The sequence below is a fragment of the Trichechus manatus genome, unplaced genomic scaffold (assembly GCF_000243295.1).
Source record: "Trichechus manatus latirostris isolate Lorelei unplaced genomic scaffold, TriManLat1.0 scaffold00056, whole genome shotgun sequence".
Classification (NCBI taxonomy): Eukaryota; Metazoa; Chordata; class Mammalia; order Sirenia; family Trichechidae; genus Trichechus; species Trichechus manatus.
The window spans coordinates 12,095,904-12,110,234 of record NW_004443992.1 but is presented as its reverse complement, the minus strand read 5'-3'; the positions used below and the strand labels follow the sequence as shown (position 1 = coordinate 12,110,234).

Sequence of the window (14,331 nt, the reverse complement as noted above, 5' to 3'; positions counted from 1 at the left end):
ATCCTTTTTATTTCAGTTGGGTCTGTTGTAATGTCCCCCATTTCATTTCTTATTTGGGTTATTTGCATCCTCTCCTGTTTTTCTTTTGTCAGTTTGGCTAGTGGTTTGTTGATTTTGTTGATCCTTTCAAAGAACCAAATTTTGGGTTTGTTGATTGTTTCTATTGTTTTTCTATTCTCTATTTCATTTATTTCTACTCTGGTCTTTGTTACTTCTTTTCTTCTGGTGACTGTAGGCTTCTTTTGCTGTTATCTATTTGTTCGAGTTCTGTAGTTAATTTTTTTCTTGTCCCTTCTTTTTTGATGTGTGCATTTACTGCTATGAATTCACCTCGGATCATGTATTTTAATTTTTGACACTTAACAGGTATTACCCTTCTTAGTAGAGAAATATTTTTAAACAATTTTAAAACCAAGGAACCAAACCTCCAAAAGTGCCTCTTGTTCAAAAGCCCTGTCCTACCACATTTTATTCTTAAAAAATAGTTTGTTTCGACACTGACAATCTGTGTATCACTCAGATATAACAAGAAAGCCATGTATAAAAATTGCTCGGCCTTAGAAAAACTCTTAAAGCAATTAGACTATACTTTAAACTTTATAACCAAGACACTGGCAGTGCCCCAAAGTAAATGATGAGGAGTATAAAGCAGATGCCAGCTTTTATGCATGTTTATAGCTCCAGATCTAATGGACGGTGAAAGAAGATACTTTAAAACAATGATTTGGCTTAAGTATTAATCAACTAGATGTCATAATAAAAGATCATGTGTCAAAAATTCAACCCAGAGCTGCATTCCTGTACTTTTATGGAACACAATTAAATTTTTAAAAATCTATATGTTATTTGTTTCATATAAATTTTACTACTCTCAAAATAATGCTCAGAGTACTCCAGCCATAATTATTTTCATGTACAAAAATTAAATTTTCAAATAAGGTTATAACTAAGTTTTTTTTTAAATCCTAAGTCCCAAATTATCTTGTTTACTTTTGGTGACCTTAGGCCACCAGATATTATAGTTGAATAAAAGAAACATTTTTTTCCCATTTAAGAGAAAAATATTTAGTTTTGAAAAATCTAAGCAATATAATGAACTGAATTACCAGGAGACAGACTTCATGAGCATTCATTTGAATAAATCTAGTATTGATTTTCAGTTTCTGACTTCCAAAGAACAGTAAAAATTTTTTAAAAAGGCACTTTAACATTTTTTAATATTCTTTTATTTGAATATTCCTTTCAAATATCAATGTAGCATGAAACATAAAAGTTCTCAGCCTAGATTTTCTTAGCCATGCCAACTAGGTACACAAAAGATACTAAAGTTTAAAATTAACTTGGCCAACCAGAAGTTGCATTCCATATTTTAACACATTATATATGAGTACAAGATTCACCTCAGATTGAAGTCTCTGTCAAGTGCAAAATATTTCATCCATTATGTTCAATCATTGCAGTTAAATACTTTAACTTCCTTAAATAGAAGTTTCCATTTGGAAAAGAGACATCTAAATAGTTTGAGTGTTTATGCCTTTGACATTAGGTCTCCCCAAGGAAATGTCAACATTATTTTATCATTTTCTATCACTTTCTTATTCATATAATTCTTCTGCTGCTTGTTTTATTTTGACATTTATCACAGTACTTCTTTTTAATCATCAGAACACTGAATCTGCAAATTACTTCTTTTTCTAACCAATTATCTCCTTGCCCCCAATACTTACTTAGTGTTCTTACAAATCCTCGTGGAGTCTTTTCCTTACCTAACCACCAACTTCCTTAAATACAACAAAATATGCCCTAAATATACTGGGAGTCAGGGGACAAGTTCTACAGCTAGTTCAGTGAACTCTGATTTTAACTGTCATGTAGCTACTTCAGAAAAAAATGCTCATGATTTAATTACTTTTGAAAGATCTGTATATTACTTTGATATGTGTTGACTAGATCACAACAAATCTTTCCAGTGTCCAAGCTGTGAGCACTCCCATTGCCTAGGTGAACAGGAAAAATCCCCATTCTACCCCAACTAGGGTCCAGGGATCTCTAGGAGTCTCTGGGCTGCCCCTGCTACACCAAGGACACATATGCACCTCTTTATAACTTGAGGAAGGGGTAGGCAGAGAAGGATCATACTTCTGGCCAAGGCCTCCATCTCTTTTGAGCCCTTGATCAAAAGGAAAACTTGATAATTATAAAAGTTCATTATTTCTAAGAATAAGCTGGAGAACTGAACACATTACTATCTCATGCCAATGGGGTATTATTTAGAGGATCACTACTTCACTCCAAGTTCTGGCAAACTTCTTAAACTGCCCTAAGGTGTTAAGTTTTGTTTTTTAATTTATATGCTTTAAATATACCTCCATTTTCTTGATATAATTAAAACTTCATCTTGTTAAAGAGAAATCTCAACATTTCAAGATTATTACCAAATATTTCTTCCCTGTTGTTAAAATAAAAATTATGAAGCTCAGACCAAGACAAGGTCCATAGTAAAATGGCCTCCTGTGTTCCTGTGTAAGAGCAGCATGCACTGACTTAACAACTTATGCTTTAAGTGTCTAAAAGGCAGAACTCTTTCTGATTCCCCCAGAATATTGGCTGACAATGTAAAACTTCTGAAAAAATGGATGAGTGAAATAATGAGAGCTTATGACAAGCAAATAAATCTAATAGCTATATATCAATTATTTCTTTTAGGAAAAATTCTGACTAGTCATGGATAATAAATAATTTTAAATAAAAATATATAATCCCCGCCAAACAGAAAAATTCAAAATTAATCTAACCTATTAAATCTAATCTCAGAGTAAAATTCAGAGGAAAGCTCTCCCACAAGACAAAGAAAGTGCTCACTTTCCCAGAAGATCTCAGAAAACCTCTCCTTGAGCATCTTTAGCACAAACCAAATCACATGACAATTCCCAAAGCAATCACTGGCAAGGGGGACTGGATCACAGATGAAGGACCTGTGAGACTCACCCTGGGAGGCGGGTGAGTCTATGGACTAAGATACACGGACTTCATGTTGAAGGGAGAGTGCCAGGAAAAAAGTGGGGTTCCCCTAGGAAAGAGAATAAATGCCAGGGAGGCAAGCAACACTGTACTACAATAGGCTACATAAGAAAACTCTGTATTTCTAGATTGAAATGCATAACTCATAGGCTGATAGTTGGCCTGTAGAGGTCACCTAATCAAACTCTGACCTAAAAGAGGAATTACTTGCAAATGTTTGCGCAACCATTAAAAACTCTCAGTGACTGTGAGCTCGTGCTTTTGCAAAGCAGATTATGGTCCACTGAAGAACTAGTCATTATATTGAGTTGAAATATACTTCCTTGAAAATTCTTTTCATTGGCAAAACTTCTTGGACAATAGTAAATGAATTTATTACTTCTTATCTGTGGTCATCTAAATATGTGAAGAGAGTTAGAAGGTTCCCCTTGAACCCTCTGTTCTCAAGTGTAGCCCCAGATTCTTCAGTCTTAACAAAGTTATGTAATTCTACTTTTAAATAAATCACCCAAGAGATTTGTAAAATTTTCATTTACAGGTGGTTACTTAGAACACTATATTATATCATCATGTTAAGGTCATTTCAAATCAGTATTCATTTCAAACTAGTACACAGTGGCTACACTAAGCTAGTAGTCTAGAAAATCAACTTTTAACTCTGTTATCAATTAAGAAATATGAGATTCTTCAACTTTTTATTCATATATATACACACACATATACACACATGCATATACATAATATACATAAAACTTTTTACACATATGTATAAAAAGTTTTATATATATATAACTGCATATTTCAGATTGTTGAGCTATTAGAATCATCTCAAATCATATTATTTTGCAGTCTTTCCAGCCTGTTAGTGGTTAAGTATTGTGTAAATATGTATGTTTCACCTGTAACATATTTTGGGTTGAGATTAATAAAGATATTGTACCTGAACAAGTTTCTATCCTATTTGGCTCCTCTGATTAAAGTCAGCACAAAGAGGCTTTCTTCTTTATTGCTAAGAAAATGTCACTTGATCCTTCAAAATTGATTCATAACATCAAAAGAAAGCTAAAGAGAGAACTTAAAAAGTTAAATAAGTAAATATAAAGTTTAATAATCCTGCCAAAATTCTACAAATGAAGCTTCTACTATACATTCAACTGGGAAAGTACACTTTATTGGTAAACATAAGATTAACTACTTATAGGATTTTTTTTTAATGTTACCATTTAAAAGCCTAAGCTTAAAGAAACTAAATATTTTTACTTATTAACAATCTTATCTATGAATGGAAGGAATCTATACGGAATTTGGAACAAGTACCTGAATAAAAATGTTATAAACAGTAGTTTAGTTCTAACAGCAGCCCACCAAAAGCCCAATTCATTTACAATGTAGCTAATTAATAATATAAATTGAGTTTGAGGTCCTGGAAATAGAAGAACCAGCACAGTAAAAGATTAATGAATAGTCTGGTACATGGTTAATCATATCAAATTTTTTGAATATCAAAGTATCTCTTGGTGATACTATTAAGGAACTAGATAGTTTCTTTTTAAGCCTCAGGGGTCACTTGTCAGTACCAAGCAGTACCCCTGTTGTTGGCCCTTGTTTTTTTTTTCTTAAATCACAGGCTCCCAAGTATTCAGCGGCTCTTCTTTTCATAGCTTCCTACCTTATTCTTGAGATTTCTACTCTCCCAAGACAAAGAAACCTCCCTCAAAGAAGAGCCAAGCCTCCTTCCCATTTTAGGAAACCTAGTACTACAGTTAATAGGAAGAACTGGGTAATGAACACACGTACATAGATGTTATCAAGGTTCCAGAATCTTGCGATGTTGTCAGCAACTGTCCTTGTACTACACCTCATGCCTTCCTTGCTTGTTTGTATATGGAAGCTCTGATATTCTTTCTTGTCTCTCATTAAATTCCTAAGGGTAAATTCAATCCATCCCCTCTCAACAACATAAAACCCGTTGCCACGAACTGCCCCCATAGGATTTCCACGGTTGTAATCTTTACAGAAGCAGACTGCTGTATCTTTCTCCCACGGAGAAACAGGGTGGGTTCTACCACAAACCTTTTGGTTCGCAGTCAAGTGCTTAACCACTGTGCCACCAAGGCTCCTTTTCAGTAACATACCTCTTCCTATAATCCTCATCCCTGCCCTCTTTCCAGGTTAAAGAGATTGCTTCTTTCGTGAATAACTCATTGTATGCCAAGAAAGGAAGAGTGTCCTTTTCACGTGTTGGCATCTTCCTTCCGAACCTCTCTCATTCCTCCCTGCTGGCTTCAGTGTTCTCACACCATGAGGGAATTGGAGTGCATAAAAAATGTTTGCTTAAATATGTCAGGACCACTGCTACAGGAGACAAGAATAAAAGTGGTATATTGTTTGGTACATCATAGTTAAAAGTGTTACCACATACTTTATTTCACCTGATTCTCCTACTAACCCAGTGCTGTGAGTGGGACAGGGGACCTGATTTTACAAATGAGATAATAGAGGTTGAGACAGGCTGGAGTAGTAAGTAGAAAAACCTGGACTCAAACTATCTACACCCAGTGCTCTGCCACATAACACTCGACAATATTCCTTAGTGAAGCTGACTTCAGCTAGATATCCTCCATTGTCTTGGGGAATGTAATCTGATTAAATCAATACACACTTAAGTACTGAAGATGGGATGTCCAATTAGCACCCAGAGGTATTTTCATTTTTAAGAGAAGATATTTTATAATTTCAGTAGCTTTCTATTTGGTGTAATTTTAGGTACTGAAATTGCAGTTTGTAGTCATATAAGTCAAAAACAGATGTTATTATCAAAATAATAATAGTAATGGTCCCAGAACTCCTGAGCATGTATATGCCCATACAAATAGCTTCAAAAGAAGCTAATGTGAAAGAAAATTGGTAGAACTAGGTCCAATAACATAACATATGGCTAGAGGCATACTGTAAAGGTGAAAATGTTCACTGATTTTTTTTTTTTTAGAATTACATTTGTAGCTCTAAGTATAGCATTTTCAAATTTTATTCGCTTTCCCGCTTCAACCAATCTTGAAGGTTTACACTTATATAAACCCTACTTCTGTTTTACTTTTCAGTGTTTCACATATCTAGCTAAATTAATAGCACCACCATGCTTGATAATCTCTTTTCAATCTCTGATGAATCCTTTGTCACAGATGTGCACAAACAAGCATGCACATTCAGGGTAGGCATACATATGCACATGCACGCACACACATGCACATGCACACACACAATAGTTGTCAACCAAGTAAACTGCAGAAGACACCAGGGAGAACATATTTGACTTGGCCATCGTCAAGATTACTTTGGCTTAAGTTACTATCTATCTCCCAGCACCATTTATCTTTGCCATTGTAAGGTCATAAACGCATTGACTCCAAAGTGCTCCTCTGGGGTAGAAACATGCCCACAAACTGCCTCCTAATGAAATATTTAAAAGAGGCAACATACTTTGGTGAGGAAAATGATGGACATTAGAAATCTTGAGTTGTAGTTCATTCCATCACTAACACTAACTAAAATCAAGAAACTTTGTTAAATACCAAATTTTAGGTAAGGAGTCTGGGTATTAAAACTTGTTTTAAAAGACCATCCAAGTCCTAAGAGAGTATACAAGACATCTGGGGAGACAAAACTAAGACTGAAGAAGTTAAACAATAATAAAATAATTAAGAAGAATTTCAATATGGTAATTGATGACTATTACTACACAATATTAAAAAAATGACTTTTATAAAGTTTAGAGGACAGAGAATTCATTTGAGATTGGGATAGTCTAGAAACATTGACTGGGAAAAAATACAATTTGACCTGGATCTTTAAAGATCAATAAAAATTGAGCAGCAGGAAAAAATACTTTACTTACATGTATATGTTGTTGTTGTGTGTCATCAAGTCAATTCTGACTCGTAGCAACCCTACATGACAGAGTAAAACTGCCCCATAGGGTTTCCTAGGTTGTAAACTTTACAGGAGCAGATCACCAGGTCTTTTCTCCTGCAGAGCCACTGGTGGGTTCAAACTACCAACCCCTTGGTTAGCAACCAAGTGTTTAACCATTGTGCCACCAGGGCTCCATACATGTATACAGTGCTTTATAATTTCCATTGTGTTTTCACACATAATTTGTCAATTCTCCCAATGACACTGTGAGAAAGATATAATTCATCACTCTCATTTTACCATTGGAAAATCTTAAGTTCAGAGTGGTTAAAGGGTTTACCCAAAGCCTCAAGACATATAGGCATAAATTCACTCATTCATTCCATTCTACAACTATCTGAGCAGCTTTGAAGTGCCAGGCACTGCTGCAGACACTAGGGATACAGCAGTGAACAAAACAGAGACCCTCTCTTATGGGTTCTTACATTCCATAATATAGTACAACTAAATCCTGGATAGGAAGGAAGTAAAGGCAAGTACCCACTAGACGAGTGGAACATTAAGAAGAAAGCTATGAAGCATGAAAGAGTACAGCATGTAAGAGAATAGTCAGTACAGTAGTTTTGTTATCATTGAGTTTAGAGATAGTCTGAGAGGATCTGAGGCCTCAGAATATAATATTTGGCTATGAGGTTTGGGTTTTATTCAGTAGACACTGGAAGGAATTACATGATTTAAGCAATACTTTAGAAATAATGTAATCTACACTAATGTTGTTGTCTGGTGCCATCACATCGGTTCTGACTCATAGTACAAGAGAACAAAACATTGCCCGGTCCTGTACCATCCTCATTGCTATGTCTGAGACCATTGTTGAAGTCTCTGCTTCCATCTGTCTTGTTGACGGTCTTCCTCTTTTTCTCTGACCCTCTACTTTACCAGGCATGATGTCCTTCTCCAGGGACTGGTCCCTCCTGATAACAAGTCCAAAGTACATGAGATGAAGTTTCATCATCCTCACTTCTAAGGAGCATTTTGGCTATACTTCTTCCAAGACAGACTTGTTTGTTCTTCTGGCAGCCCATGGTATATTCAATATTCTTCACCAATACCATAATTCAAAGGCATTGATTCTTCTTCAGTCTTCCTTATTTGTTGTCCAGCTTTCACATGCATATGACATGACTGAAAATACCATGGCTTGGGTCAGGCACACCTTGGTCCTCAAAGTGACATCTTTGCTTTTTAACACTTGAAAGAGGTCTTTTGCAGCTGATTTGCCCAATGCAATACATCATTTGATTTCTTGACTGCTGCGTTCATGAACGTTGATTCTGGACTCAAATAAGATGAAATCCTTGACAACTTAAACAATTTCTCTGTTTAACGCAATGTTGCTTATTGGTCCAGTTGTGAGGGTTTTTGTTTTCTTTGTTTAGGTGTGATCCATACTGAAGACAGTAACCTTTCATCTAATAATAGAAGTATATTAATTTCTAGTAACAGTTAACATGCATTGATGACTTACTACATATCAGGTACTTTCTTAAACCCTTTACACATATTAATTTATAAAATTAGTACTATTATTAATTCCAAATGCCCATGTGGAAACTGAAGCACAGAAAGAGTACATAACTTGCCCAAGGCCACACAGTTAGCGGAGTCAAAAAAAATGAAATGACTTTGCCTGCCCAGAATCTGAGCTCTTAACCACTCTGCTTACACTCACTGCATAGACTAGATGAGGGGTAAAGAGAAGGCTAGTGTCGATAAATCCAAGTCCTTATCAATTACATTAACCCTGGTATGAGATTTTGTGGATTTAGATTTGGTAGCTGTGGAAAAAAAAAAGAGTCGAATGGATACAGAAGTGTCTTAGTTATCTAGTCCCACTATAACAGAAATACCACTAGTGGATAGCTTTAACAGATAGAAGTTTATTCTCTCACATTCTAACAAAAAAAATTACTCATTGTCAACAACTCAACTCTGACTCATAGCCACCCTTCAGGTCAGAGTAGAACTGCAGCTGGTAGATTCGAACTGCTGACGTTTCGGTTAGCAGCAAAACACTTAACTCTGGAAGAAGGTCCTTGTCATAAATCTTCCACTCGTCTAGGAGCTTCTCAGCACAAGGATCCCAGGTCAAAAGGACAATCTCTGCTCCTGGCTATACTTTCTTGGTGGTATGAGGTCCCCATTCTCCTAGTCCATCTGAGTGGTGACTTCGCCCTTCGAGACCTCAGAGGTCATGGCCCTACCTTTTGAGACTGAGGCAGTTCCGCTTCTGTGTTTCTTGTCTCTTCAGCTTCTGCTTCCTGGTTTCTTGGTCTCTCAGCCCCTCAGGCCTCACCATGTCTGCCCTGCTAGGACAACTGTTCTAAACCTCTTTAGCTCCACTGATGAGTGCCTGGAGGCACCCCACTCCACCAGTAAACTTCAGCCAGATGGCACTCAGGTCTCTTGCTCTGTGGGTCGGCAAGCCTAGCTCCACCCATAAGTGCCTGGAGGCATCCTACTCTGCAAGGAAGCCTCCTACGCAAAGGCACTCAGCTCTCTGCTGGTCTCCTGGTTCTGCTGCTGCCATTTCTCTGCTGCTGTAGCAGTCTGCGCCGTCTCCAGTTGCAGTGCGCTGTAAGCACAGGGACCTCATTACCACCAAGTGGGAAGAGCCAGGAGCGCGTGTCCTTTGGACATGGAGTCACTAAACTGAAAAGCTCCTAGACCAGGGGACTATTGATGACAATGACCTTCTCCTAGAGAAGACAGAGAGAGAAAGCCTTCCCCTGGAGCTGGCATCCTGAATTCCAACTTCTAGCCTTCTAGACTGTGAGAGAATAAATTTCTCTCTGTTAAAGCCAACCACTTTTGGTATTTCTGTTATAACAGCTTGGGATAACTAAGACAAGCAGACAGCTTAAAGGAAAGACTGAATCAGATTTATTAAAGAACAAAATTTATTAAATGATTGTGATTTCAAACCTGGAAAACTAGAAGAAGGTTCTCCTATTGACAGAAATAAAGAAGCCAAATGGAGGAAGCCAATTGAGGTGGGGGTGGGGGAAGAATGAGTACTTTTGATCTACATGAGATATTATCGGGATCCTAGGGAGGAAATGTAGAAATGAAGTAAGAAAAGAAATCAGAATTGGAGACATGGAGTCCTTTAAACACTTCCTAGTTTAGATTTTTACCTTCCTGCAAAATAATGGGGTTAGGCCACATGACTGCTGTAGATTCCAGCTACAATTCTATGATTTTGTAATTCTATAAGCAAACAGTAATATTTAAAAGTTTGAGATGGATTATCTTGGCCAAGGTAATTCTTTTGTTCTTTAGGGGCTCTGTGGTTATTTCTAAAACATTCTTCAAGCTTCCCTCAAATGTTGTGGCTTCATAACACCAACACTGGTAACCCAAAGTAAGAATTTTAGAGGGAAGAAAAAAAAAAATACCATATCCCAATTTGTTAAAATTCAAGGAATTAAAACAGGTGCTTTATCTTGCAAAGTGGAGTCTTAGTGACAATATAAAGGCTCAAAAATGAAATAATTAATAAATTCCAGACTATTTTTTAAGTTGTCTAAATTTAGGAGCCCTGGTGGTACAGTAGTTAAGAGCTTGGCTGCTAACTAAAAAGGTCGGCTGTTCAAATCCACTAGCAGCTCCTTGGAAACCCTATGGGGCGGTTCTGCTCTGTCCTATAGGGTCACTATGGGTCAGAATAGACTTGACGGCAATGGGTTTAACTTAATTCAGCGCATTACCCTCAACCCCTCCAACAAAACACAGTATACTACATAAGTTTGTTCAACTACTCACTGAAAAAGTTACACATTTCATCACAACTGGCCAGTGAATAGAAAGACAGGAAGACATCTAAACAGAAAACGAAAAAGAAAGAGTTTTATTAATGCAAAGAATTTGCTTTAGCCCTTCTAAGAAGACCCACTAATGAAAGCAAAGGTGAGATACTGGTATCGTTGCTGACCATAAAGAAATGACAACCACTGGTTGAAATGTAAATCCCTGGTTTTACTATCCATGTCTCAGTTCGTGAGCTGTACTAAATATACGATAAAAACTATTTTCGAATAAAGAAGAACCAAATACTTCATCACATTCAGGAAATATCTTGTTTGCTGGTTTCTTGGTAGCTGTGGATTCCACTAGAGGGCAACAGAGTGTGCTAAGAAAGCAACTCAGGTTTAAGCATCTGGTTTTAGGTCACTGCTTCAATTATTGTGCAAACCAGTCTCCATTTTAAAACTACGTTAGAGTCCTGAAGGCTTATTATATTACCAAACAATATTTTTTTGATAAAAGGATTCTCATTTTAAAGTTAAAATTAATCAAACTGACATTTTCCTTTCTCAATAATATTAATCTAAACATTTCATCTTAATAATAAACTATCTTCTTATAAGACTATTTAAATAATTTAATAACTTTTGAACAAATGTAATAAGGTTTCTTAAAAACAGTTAAAATCTATTAAAAAATTGTTTGCTGCTTTAATGCTTAAATTTAAAACATTTAATGGTTAAATCAAAATGCACAGGTAAAAAACATAACACCATGATAATAATATTAATAACATATCAGCTAATATGTGAGTGTTTACTGTATACCATACTGTACTTAAAACTTTATACAGTTTACCTTATTTAATTCCTACACATACTCTATTACATAAGAACTAACATTAAATCCATTTTACAAATGAGGAAAACTGAGGCTAACAGGGCTTAAAGAACTTACCCAAGGACATGTAACTAATAAGGGGTGAAGTTGAACTGAAATTGTAATACTTGAGCACCAGGTATCAGATGTGATCCAGAGGGTCAGCCTACCCTCTCTGAAGCCCATGAGAACCCCTGGCATCCCGCCAAACCAAGTCCCTGTGATAGTCAAAGCTTAGTCAAAGATAGAGATCGTTCTCCCATTACACTTTACAACATAATATAGTTTTACTTTTGTATATTTAATAAAGCCTTGGCAGTAGTCCAATTTATGTCACAGAAGTTATACATTCTTATACTTTAGTTTTATATTGTAGTGTCTTCTACAACCAAGCCAAAAAAATAATAATGACAATTGACAAAGAAAATAATCATTAAAAAATTTCACCATGCAGAGGTTCTCACATTCAATTAAAAAGAATCAGTGAGTGAACGTTAAGCTTTGCTGTGGCTTACTTAGCATCAGTCTTTTAAAATTCAGGAGACTTGAGTTTGATTCCCGGCCAATGCACTTGAAGAACAGCCACTACCTGTCTGTCAGTAGAGGCTTGCATGTTGCTACAATGCTGAACTGGTTTCAGCAGTAATTTCATGCTGAGACAAACTAGGAAGAAAGGACTGGTGATCTATTTCCAAACATCAGCCAATGAAAACCATACAGATCACAATAGTTCAATCCACAACCTATCACAGGTACGGCACAGGACTGGGCGGCATTTCATTCAATTGTGCATGAGGTCACCATGAGTCGGAGGCCGTCTAAACAGCAGCTAACAACAACAAAAGCATGGCCTTTACATAGAAACTGATGTGGCACTGAGATAATTTCTGCACCATACAAGACAGTAACATAACTAGGGAGACGCTTAACTTTCAGACTGTGGAGAATGAAGGATCACCCAATGGACTGAAAATCAATTTGTGATGAACTTTGGAAGGAATACAAAGAGCAATCCACTAATTTGAAGTATAGTGCCCTTGTCCTACAGGATCTTAAAGCCTAGTTAATATGAAACTTGAGAAGACCAACATCAGTTTAAAAGTTTTAAGACAGAATAAGAGACAACTGTATTAGTTTTCTACTCATGCTGTAACAAAGTACCACAAACTTAGTGGCTTAAAACAGCACAAATTTATTATCTTACAATCTTGAAGGTCAAAAGTATGAAATGGGTCTCACTAGGCTAAAATCACTGGGTGTCAGCAGGGCTGAGCTCCTTCTGGAGCTTCTGGGGAGAACCGGCTCCTTTGCCTTTTCCAGCATTCCTTGGCCAGAGCCATCTTCTTCCATCTTCAAACCTAGCAATACTAGTCAAGTCCTTTTCACATCTTTTCTAATACTGTCCCTCTTGCCTTCCTACTCCCTCTTTCACTTATGAGGACCCTTGTGATTACACTGGGCCCACCCAAAATAATCCAGAATAATCTCCCAATTGTAAGATCCTTTTTTTATTCACATCTGCAAATGTTCTTTTGCCTTATAACAGGTTCTGGGGATTAGCACATGTACATCTTTGGGTGCTATTATTCTGCCTACTGTGGACAGCACAGTCCATAATGTGTGTACATGCTGCAATCCATTTGGAAATTAGTTACTGGAATACAGAATATGTTTCCCATAAAACTGCATATGGTGGTCAGATTCCAAGCATACCCTACAAAGACCACTGGAATTAAACTGTACATGAATAGAGTAATCAAGAAAAAGGGGATGCAAGAAGGCAACAAAGATAAAACTGGCAAGCCTTTGCAATGAATTAGATGCAGGTTTCAGCCAAGTAGAGATGAAAATATACATATATATATATATGAAACATGCTAATTTTGAATTAATTTTTATTTACTCCACAGTTCTACCTACTACCTATCTTTTCTTACCAATCGTGGTGATTGAGTAAAAGCAAAATTCAAGCTTATTTATGATTGATGAATTTTCATAATTAGAAATTATAAACATTTATAGTAATTATTAGACACACACTGCTTGGTGCATTGTAGAAATAAATGATAGACTGGAAATTTAACTTCTAGGCTCTAGAAGCTGATTCTATCACTTACCACCTGTGTGACCTTGGGTACGTTACTTATAATTTCTGTGGCTGTTCTCAGAAGTTAAAAATAGGAATAATAATAGCTCCTGCCTTCAGGGTTGCTCTAAAATCAAATAGAATATGTAAGTGGCAAAGACAATCTGGGCCCCTATGAATGCTTGATAAATGTTAAGTTCCTGTTATTAGGTGAATTATATCTGTAGTTTTGAGCAGCCAAGGAGAGATATTACTATAAAGCTATTTATAGATATTTACCCCAAAGAACTTGAGTTATCAGATTGATGCATAAAATTGACAAACTTTTCAAATGTATATCACAAGTAGATAATTACTAAGTTTTAACACAACATTTTGCATAAACAATATATTGCATTGGGCAAATCTGCTGCAAAAGACCTCTTTCAAGTGTTAAAAAGCAAAGATGTCACTTTGAGGACTAAGATGAACCTGACCCAAACCATGTATTTTCAATCACCTTATATGCATGTGAAAGCTGGACAATGAATAAGGAAGATCGAAGAAGAACTGATGCCTTTGAATTATGGTGTTAGCGAAGAATATTGAATATACCATGGACTGCCAGAAGAACAAACAAGTCTGTC

At 36.4% G+C, this 14,331-nt stretch overlaps 1 long non-coding RNA gene across 1 annotated transcript in view; it reads right to left on the bottom strand.

Moving 5' to 3' along the window:
• LOC111820920 (uncharacterized) overlaps window positions 1-5,942 on the bottom strand; it is a 144,439-nt gene extending 138,497 nt beyond the window's left edge. The window contains exon 1 of the long non-coding RNA XR_002824421.1: window positions 3,962-5,942. This is a non-coding gene — a long non-coding RNA (uncharacterized LOC111820920). The remainder of the gene's footprint in view (window positions 1-3,961) is intronic.
• Between the last annotated feature and the right edge of the window lie 8,389 nt (window positions 5,943-14,331).